Here is a 10,597-nt window from a genome sequence, read left to right as displayed (position 1 = left end):
TTTTGATTTGCATTTCTCTAATGATTAGTGATGTTGAGCATCCTTTCATGTGTTTGTTGGCAATCTGTATATCTTCCTTGGAGAAATGTCTTTTTAGGTCTTCTGCCCATTTTTGGATTGGGTTGTTTGATTTTTGATTGTTTTTATTTCCATTTCTCTAGGAGGTGGGTCAAAAAGGATCTTGTTGTAATTTATGTCATGGAGTGTTCTGCCTATGTTTTCCTCTAAGAGTTTGATAGTGTCTGGTCCTACATTTGAGTCTTTAATCCATTTTGAGTTTATTTTTGTGTGTGGTGTTAGGGAGTCTTCTAATTTCATTCTTTTACATGTAGCTGTGCAGTTTTCCCGGCACCACTTATTGAAGAGGCTATCTTTTCTCCGTTGTATATTCTTGCCTCCTTTATCAAAGATAAGGTGACCATATGTGCATGGGTTTATCTCTGGGCTTTCTAACCTGTTCCATTGATCTGTTTCTGTTTTTGCACCAGTACTGTACTGTCTTGATTACTGTAGTTTTGTAGTATAGTCTGAAGTCACGGAGTCTGATTTCTCCAGCTCCGTTTTTCTTTCCCAAGATTGCTTTGGCTATTTGGGGTCTTTTGTGTTTCCATACAAATTGTGAAATTTTTTGTTCTAGTTCTGTGAAAAATGCCATTGGTAGTTTGATAGGGATTGCATCGAATCTGTAGATTGCTTTGGGTAGTAGAGTCATTTTCACAATGTTGATTCTTCCAATCAAGAACATGGTATATCTCTCCATCTGTTTGTATCGTCTTTTCTTTCATCAGTGTCTTACAGTTTTCTTCATATAGATCTTTTGCCTCCTTAGGTAGGTTTATTCCTAGGTATTTTATTCTTTTTGTTGCAGTGGTAAATGGGAGTGTTTCCTTAATTTCTCTTTCAGATTTTTCATTGTTTGTGTATAGGAATGCTAGAGATTTCTGTGCATTAATTTTGTATCCTGCTACTTTACCAAATTCATTGATTAGCTCTAGTAGTTTTCTGGCAGCATCTTTAGGATCCTCTATGTATAGTATCATGTCATCTGCAAACAGTGACAGTTTTACTTCTTCTTTTCTGATTTGGATTCCTTTTATTTCTTTTCTTCTCTGATTGCCATGGCCAAAACTATGTTGAATAATAGTGGTGAGAGTGGGCACCCTTGTCTTGTTCCTGATCATACAGGAAATGTTTTCAGTTTTTCACCATTGAGAACGACATTGGCTATGGGTTTCTCATATATGGCCTTTAATATCTTGAGATAGGTTCCCTCTGTGCCCACTTAATGGAAAGTTTTTATCATAAATAGATGTTGAATTTTGTTGAAAGCTTTTTCTGCATCTATTGAGATTATCATATGGTTTTTATCCTTCAGTTTGTTAACATGGTGTATCACATTGATTGATTTACATATTTTGAAGAATCCTTGCATTACTGAGATGAACCCCACTTGATCATGATGTATGATCCTTTTAATGTGCTGTTGGATTCTGTTTGCTAGTATTTTGTTGAGGATTTTTGCATCTATGTTCATCAGTGATATTGGCCTGTAGTTTTCTTCCTTTGTGACATCTTTGTCTGGTTTTGGTATCCTTGTGATGGTGGCCTCATAGAATGAGTTTGGGAGTGTTCCTCCCTCTGCTATATTTTGGAAGAGTTTGAGAAGTTTAGGTGTTAGCTATTCTCTAAATATTTGATAGAATTCACCTGTGAAGCCATCTGGTCTTGGGCTTCTGTTTGTTGGAAGATTTTTAATCACAGTTTCAATTTCAGTGCTTGAGATTGGTCTGTTTATATTTTCTGTTTCTTCCTGGTTCAGTCTCGGTAGGTTGTGCTTTTCTAAGAACTTGTCCATTTCTTCCAGGTTGTCCATTTTATTAGCATATAGTTGCTTGTAGTAATCTCTCATGATCCTTGGTATTTCTGCAGTGTCAGTTGTTACTTCTTTTTCATTTCTAATTCTGTTGATTTGAGTCGTCTCCCTTTTTTTCTTGATGAGTCTGGCTAATGATTTCTCAACTTTATTTATCTTCTCAAAGAACCAGCTTTTAGTTTTATTGATCTTTGCTATTGTTTCCTTCATTTCTTGTTCATTTATTTCTGACCTGGTCTTTATGATTTCTTTCCTTCTGCTAACCTTGGGTATTTTTTGTTCTTCTTTCTCTAGTTGCTTTAGGTGTAAGGTTAGATTGTTCATTTGAGATTTTTCTTGTTTCTTGAGGTAGGGCTGTATTGCTCTAAACTTCCCTCTTAGAACTGCTTTTGCTGCATCCCATAGGTTTTGGGTCGTCGTGTTTTCATTGTCATTTGTTTCTAGGTATTTGTTGATTTTCTCCTTGATTTCTTCAGTGATCTCTTGGTTATTTCGTGGCATATTGTTTAGCCTCCGTGTGTTTGTATTTTTTACATTTTTCTCCTGTAATTGATATCTAGTCTCATAGCATTGTGGTCAGAAAAGATACTTGGTATGATTTCAATTTTCTTAAATTTACCACAGCTTGATTTGTGACCCAAGATATGATCTATCCTGGAGAATGTTCCATGAGCACTTGAGAAGAAAGTGTATTCTGTTGTTTTTGGATGAAATATCCTATAAATAACAATTAAGTCCATCTGGTCTAATGTGTCATTTAAAGCTGTGTTTCCTTATTTGTTTTCATTTTGGATGATTTGTCCACTGGTGAAAGTGGGGTGTTAAAGTCCCCGACTATTATTGTGTTACTGTTGATTTCCCCTTTTATGGCTGTTAGCATTTGCCTTATGTATTGAGGTGCTCCTATGTTCAGTGCATAAATATTTGTTAAAAAATTGTTATATCTTCTTCTTGGATTGATCCTTTTATCATTATGTAGTGGCCTTCTTTGTCTCTTGTAAGAGTCTTTATTTTGAAGTCTCTTTTGTCTGATATGAGAATTGCTACTTCATCTTTCTTTTGATTTCCATTTGCATGGAATATCTTTTTCCATTCCCTCACTTTCAGTCTGCATGTGCCCCTAGGTCTGAAGTGGGTCTCTTGTAGACAGCATATATACAGGTCTTGTTTTTGTATCCATTCAACCAGTCTGTGTCGTTTGGTTGGAGCATTTAATCCATTTACATTTAAGTTATGTATCGGTATGTATGTTCCTATTACCATTTTCTTAATTGTCTTGGGTTTGTTTTTCTAGGTCTTTTCTTTCTCTTGTGTTTCCTGCCTAGAGAAGTTCCTTTACCATTTGTTGTAAAGCTGGTTTGGTGGTGCTGAATTCTCTTAAATTTTGTTTGTCTTTAAAGCTTTTAATTTCTCTGTTGAATCTGAGTGAGATCCTTGCTGGGTAGAGTAATCTTTGTTGTAGGTTTTTCCCTTTCATCACTTTAAATATATCCTGCCACTCCCTTCTCGCTTGCAGAGTTTCTGCTGAAAGATCAGCTGTTAACTTTATGAGGATTCCCTTGTATTTTATTTGTTGCTTTTCCCTTGCTGCTTTTAGTATTTTTTTCTTTGTATTTAATTTTTGATAATTTGATTAATATGTGCCTTGTTGTGTTTCTCCTTGGATTTATCCTGTATGGGACTCTCTGTACTTCCTGGACTTGATTGACTGTTTCCTTTCCCATGTTAGGGAAATTTTTGACTATAATCTTTGCAAATATTTTCTCAGACCCTTTCTTTTTCTCTTCTTCCGGGACCCCTATAATTCGAATGTTGGTGTGTTTAATGTTGTCCCAGAGGTCTCTGAGACTCTCCTCAATTCTTTTCATTCTTTTTTCTTTATTCTGATCTGCGGCAGTTATTTCCACTATTTTATTTTCCAGGTCACTTATCTGTTCTTGTGCTTCAATTATTCTGCTATTGATTCCTTCTAGAGAAGTTTTCATTTCATTTATTGTGTTCTTCACCCTTGTTTGCTCTTTAGTTCTTCTAGGTCCTTGTTAAATGTTTCTTGTATTTTCTCCATTCTATTTCTGAGATTTTGGATCATCTTTATTTGCATTACTCTGAATTCTTTTCCAGGGAGACTGCCTATTTCCTCTTCATTTGTTTGGTCTGGTGGGTTTTTACCTTTCTCCTTCATCTGCTGCATGTTTCTCTGTCTTGTCATTTTGTTTAATTTACTGTGTTTGGGGTCTCCTTTTCCCAGGCTGCAGGTTTAGAGTTCCCATTATTTTAAGCGTCTGCCCCTGTCACAAACACCCAGTGGGTGAGGTTGGTTCAGTAGCTTTTGTAGGCTTCCTGGTGGAGGGGACTGGTGCCTGTGTTCTGGGGGCTGGGGCTGGATTTTGTCCTTCTGGTGGGCAGGACGCAGCCAGTGGTGTGTTTTGGGGTGTCTGTGAACTTAGTATGACTTTATCCTGCCTTTATTCTTATCACTGTGTTGCTCTCACATGACTCTGTAAGCCTGGAGCTTCATGTGCCTGGAATATCGTTCAGCTGCTCCCTATGACCTGTGTTGAAACAGGGCTGTAAAAAGCCTCATATCCTCTTGGAATCCTAGGCAGATTCGTGACCCAGGGCAGATATTTTTTTTTGGTTAATTCCTAGTTATAAATGCTAATTCCCTCTTCTCTCTTCCACCTCAGGGAAACACTCATTTTGCCCTCATCCCAAAGCAAATGTAGTCTTCTTTTGTATTTTATGTTATCCTCTAGTTATGTGTAGAAGCAGCCCTGGAGCATTCATATGCTCAGAAGAATCAGCCTTATCTTTGTTAGAATATCAGCCTCTTGAGGATGGGTAATATCTAAGCTTAACCAAGTTGCTTTTTAGATAAAGCTCTTTCTGACCAGAGTGGTCTCAGAGTGTCCTAGGGTTCTTATTAAGTGATTTTATTTGTTCTATCAAAGGAACAGTGGGGTTCTCAATTATATGTTATATTTTGAATCTTTGTGTTAATAAAGAGGTACCAGAAAATCTTGGTGATTTCAGAGTTTAAATTTATTTCCCTGTCTGTATCAATAAATTATTGTTTCAAATAAATGGTGTTAGAGAGATGTTTTTTTCTTTTTCAGAATTCAAAAATAGTTAATCACAACAACAGCTTTAGGTTATATCATAAAGGTTACATTTTGGGGAGTTAGTTTTACAAAACGAAAAAAAAACCCCAAAACCCAAAACCCACAGTTGAGAAACTGTTGAGTGCTAATAATCTTTACAGGAAATTCCTGTAAAGGAAGTTGGATTACTCACTCTTTCAACTAAACCTAACCACAAACCTTATCTAGTCAAGGAAGTTGGTCTGGGGAAAGTTTTAGATGCTTCATTTTCAGGTCATTTCCTTCTACTTATAGAGGTCGTTAATTTGATTTTCCTCTGTATGACCATGAATTTGACAATGTCAATGGTCATTGACAAAATACTAAAGGTTTTCCTTTTTTTTTTCCTCCAGGTTTAGCTCATTATTTACAAACTTGTGTGGGTTACATGTACTTTCTCCCTTTATCTCTCTGACTAGGAAGAGATATTGTAGACCTCTGAAAATGGATATTCTCACATGCTCATCTTTAGAGAGAAAAGCCGGCAGTCACTGAAAGAAAGACTTGAAGTTCCTTTCTCTTTTTCAGTGTCTTAAGAACAGGAAATACAGGTAAGACAATGGTATATATTTTTTTCCACTAGATTTCCTAACCAGCAAATAGAAGTTGAGAAAAGAACTTAAATCATTTTCAAAATGGATTGCTAACACAATTCTTTTTCATAAACTATTTTGTACTAATAAATTTGCTACCTAATTAGCAAATTTTCCATCTCCACATATATGGAGACTTATAAAAAAACAAAAACTGGTGGTTATGAAGTAAACCTATCTACAATGCTTTGAGCATTTTGTGGGAAAGGTGGAGAGCAGAGGGGTTCAAAATGTTTGCCGACTCAGCCATAAAAAGAAACAAAATTGGGTCATTTGTAGAGACATGGATGGACACAGAGGCTGTAATACAGAGTGAAGTAAGTCAAAAAGAGAAAAACAAATATCATATATTAATGCATATATGTGGAATATGAAAAAAAATTGGTATAGACGACCTTCTTTACAAAGCAGAAATAGAGACACAGACATAGGATATATGGATACCAAGGGAAAAAGGTGGGGTGGTGGGGTGAATTGGGAGATTGGGATTGACATATATACACTATTGATACTATGTATAAAATAAATAACTGATGACAACTTGCTGTATAGCACAGGGAACTCTACTCAGTGCTCTGTGGAGACCTAAATGGGAAGGAAATCCGAAAAAGAGGGGATATATGTATACATATAGCTGATTCACTTTGCTGTAGAGTAGACACTAACACAATATTGTAAAGAAACTATACTCCAATAAAAATTAAAAAAACAAAAAAGCAAACAAAAAAAGGGCATAGATAGTCCCTATAATATCTAGCATAGAGTTTGCCACATAACAAGAATTCAGCAAATAGTTGTTGAACAAATGTGTATGACCAAGATTGGCAGTTTAGTTTAGATTGGGTTTTGTTAAGCTATTCGTATCTGTATTCCAGCATCATCATTTTTTAAATGTATGACTTTGGACAATTTTCTTCCCCAAAAAAAAAAAAAAAAAAAGTTTTTGCCGAATTTAAATGCTTGTCTTGACTTGACTGTAAAATCTTTGAGAGCAGGAGCTACACTCTTGATTTTCTGTAATTCCTAGACCATGGGATATATAGCTACCATGGGTCATGTGAGAACGATAATAATATTATTTGAATTAAATACTTACTGTTACACCAGACCAAATGTCTACATGTACATGTGTTCCCTGGATATAGTCATTGCTGATCCCATGGGAAATTGTCTTTAACTGTGGGATTCTCCTACCTGAGCCTCAGATTCCCTGTTGACACCTGCCTTCTCCACCTGCCTTTCCTCTTTTTCTCCTCCCACCAAAAGCTTTGGTCAGAAAAAATTTTAGTTCATCATCAACCAAAGATAGTTGAAGGTGTAGTCTTGACCAACTGATTGGGGGAATCTTCAACCTCTAACAAAAAAAAATATGGCTCTCAAAAAGCAGGTATGGATGCTGTTTTGGATAAGAGACCCTTCAGATACTTGAAGTCTTTTGAGCACTTATCTCTTTTTGTGAGGTGACGGCATATGCTGATAGGAAAATCAGAGTCTCTGAGACCCTCTTCATATGGACATGAATTCCTCTTCTAATACGTATAAGATGTGCAATTATCATTAATAGTGGGGACCACTCTTCAAGCAATGTGAGCCTTGGTGGTCCATCAATGAAACAAGAAGGACAACAACCATCTTCCCGAGTGCGACAGAAAGTATGTAAGAGAGCAGGACACCATTATGTTCAGTGCCACCTGCCCATTGATTTACTGCCAAGAACAGACCTGCAGCCTGGTTTGATTAAGTTGCCCAATGCTTGAAAAAATGCTCAATTAATGCACCTTGTGTGATTCCTTATGATTCTTGGAAGTGTGTTGGTGATGGTGGAATGAAAGGCATCACACAGACATCAAAAGATCTTAAAAAGGTAGATGTTGACAAACAATATCAGTTGTGTTATCCCACATTGATGGGGTTTCCAGAGTGGGCTTGCTCTTGTGTTGCTCAGTTGCCAACAGTGTTGGTAATAACCGCTGTAACTTAGCACAGACCCAGCTCCCCAAGGTCTGTTCTCGTCCCTGAGCAGGGCTTCCCAGGGATGATCTCTGAATCACAGTGATTTCCCTGACACTTGTTTATAATATAGAATCCAATGTTCTTCTCCTTGAGAATCTGATTTAATATGATTTGGAGAGCCCCGATATCTGAATTTATAGAAAGCATTCCGGGTGATTCTTGTAATGGAGATAATTTGAGAAACACAATCCCAGAGACAAAGCTGTAGCCTAGAAACAGCCCCAGGCAGCCTGAGGTCCTACGCCAGTAGGTGAGGGTATCATGGACAGAACATCTGACCACTCAAGGTTGGGACAGGAATTCCTGAGGGCTGGAGACTTCTGGGTGTCATGGTAAAAAATTTTCTGTAGACTTGGTAATTCAAACATGGAATCACAGAATGTTAGAGCTGAGATGATCTTAGAAATAATAAAGTCCCATGATTCTCAAGTCAAGGAGCTTTAAAAAAAAAATGCAGATTTCCCAGTTTAATCCCCAGAAATTAGGGCCCCCTAGCCCTGAGGTGGAGGAACAACTGATACAGTCCAAATAATTTATTTTGCAAATGAAAAAACTGAAGTGCAGAGAGAGGCTAACTAGAGACACACAGCAAGTTAATGGTTCAACTTAGGTTGATATGCATTTATTTTGACTTCTCCTGAATTCTTTTGCATTTATTTGGACAACAGAATTGATTACAATTTATGCATGAAGCTTTTCCCAGGATTTGGAGATAAGATTTCTGAAACAGCATCCCTGCTGTTAAGGAGCTCCCAACCTAGTGAGAGGACATGATATATGAAATAACAGTTTCACTATGGTGTGGATAAATTCTGAACAAGGACTTACCGAACTCCTGTGTGAGTCACGCCCTATTCCTTGAGAGAGTGTGCAGGCTGCAAGACAGGCTCAGTTCTGCTGGCATGGAGCTTTGGTTCTAGTTAGGGGAGAAGTTTATAAAACAAGATATTTTCCAGACAGTAGTGTGTGCTAAGACAGAGTAATATAACATGAATAATAAGAGAGATAGTTGCTGGCTGGTGCAGTGGTGAATAGAGAGGAGGAATGTCATTATGCACATGGTCAGTGGTGGTCTCTCTGGGGATGAAACACAAGATAAATCATGAGAGAGCCATATCGAGTCATACGGGGTTTTGCATCTGATGCTTTGGAATGGACTCTTTATTTAGTGGGCAGTGGGGCTGGTGAGGTTATCAGCACAGAAATGGCATCCTCAGTCTTGATTTTTAGGAAGATGCTTCCAGTGGCCGGAGATGGGGAGATTGTCCCTTCAGGGGCTTTGTGGGCAAAGAAAGGGTAAGCAGGGGGTGGGGGGAGGTGGACCACATCTGAAAGGCTGTTGCTTATCCTAGGTCCTTGTTCCTAGACCACAGTCTTGGAAGGAAGAGCTACCCATTGTCACCAATGGGGATAAGTGATGCAGTGACTCTGGTCCCCGTCCATGGCACTCTAGGTCCTCCACCATATCATGAAGCCCTTTCTTGGCTGAGCACACCCTCCTCTCAGTGGGTCAGCAGTCAAGTGGAAACATCCTGTACTTCTGGCCCCACCTGGGTACACTGGTCTGGAGAGACCTCTCAGAGTGTATGACTCTGTCCGCCTCCTTCCAAGACAATGTCTCTGTGGTTTTCGGGGTTTGTCTTTTCCTGCCTCCTCAGAGAAGTTGGTCCACACACCCTCTTCTCACTCTCACTTGCATTTGGCCTGCTACCCTGCCAGCTCATTCCCCTTCATTCCCTTGTGGAATCAAGTCAGCACAGGAGGAAACACCTCCCCGTCTTGTCTTCCGTGTGCAGTGTAGCCTGGGGAGGGCGTGGCTCTTCCCCACTCCCCACCTTCCTTCCCGAATCCCTCGTCTCCATCACCTTAAACCCTCTGCACGTGCTGATCTGATCTATCAGTGGCCAGACCTGATGGAAACTAAGTCCTTCTTGTGCCCGACTTCTCTGCTTAGTGTCAGGGTGGTCTCTCTGTTCTGTTTCTTCTCTTCCCTTTGGGTTTATCCTTTTAAATTTTCCCTTGGCCCTGACTCACCCTTCCAGGCTGGTGTTCCTCCGGGAAGTCTATCTGCTCTCTCCTCACAGCCTCCTGACTTCTCTCGCTGGAACTCTCCCCTGTGGATCCCCAAAGGCACCTCAAGCTCAATGTTTCTGTTAGAGAAACATACTTGTTGATCATTTATAAATATTAAAATTACTCCTTTCTGCATCTGAAGATGTTGGAGACATGGGGTGCTGTGTGTGTGTGTGTGTGTGTGTGTGTGTGTGTGTGTAAATGTTTGGAAATGAAGAATTTTATAAGTTGAGGAAAGTAAAGTATTTATTTATGGTAAAAGATGAAGGTTCCTGAAGAGAATGGTCCTGGGAAAGTCTGGGTGGAAGGAGTGGTTGCAGGCATGGCCAGTGAGCACAGTGGGCAGTGAAGAGAGGAATGTGCATGATGGTTAGATTGTGTGTGTGGACATTGAGAGAGAGAGAGACAGGCAGACAGAGACAGAGACAGAGAGACAGAGACAGAGGTTGAGAGAGAGAGGGAGAGATAGAGAGAGAGAGATTGATTTTTGTCAGCTGCCCAAGAAACAGAGATGTTCTGGGAAGAAGACTTTTAAGGAGAACGTTTAGAAGGACCATATGATACTTAGTAAAATTTTTCTTTCTTTCTTTCTTTCTTTCTTTCTTTCTTTCTTTCTTTCTTTCTTTCTTTTTCTTTCTTTCTTTCTTTCTTTCTTTCTTTCCTTCCTTCCTTCCTTCCTTCCTTCCTTCCTTCCTTTCTTTCTTTCTTTCTTTCTTTCTTTCTTTCTTTCCTTCTTTCTTTCTCTCTTTCCTTTCTTTTCTTTCTTCCTCTTTCTTCCCCTTCCTTTCCGTCTCCCTCCCTCCCTCTCTTTCTCTTTTTTCCTTGAACCACCATGAACACAGCCCAGGGTGACCTTCCCTCCCTTTTATACTTCAGAGAATTGGTAGAAACTCCATCCAGTGACA

This window comes from Lipotes vexillifer, unplaced genomic scaffold (genome assembly GCF_000442215.2).
Source record: "Lipotes vexillifer unplaced genomic scaffold, Lipotes_vexillifer_v1.1 scaffold777, whole genome shotgun sequence".
In the NCBI taxonomy this organism is placed as follows: domain Eukaryota; kingdom Metazoa; phylum Chordata; class Mammalia; order Artiodactyla; family Lipotidae; genus Lipotes; species Lipotes vexillifer.
This window is presented reverse-complemented; position numbering follows the sequence as displayed.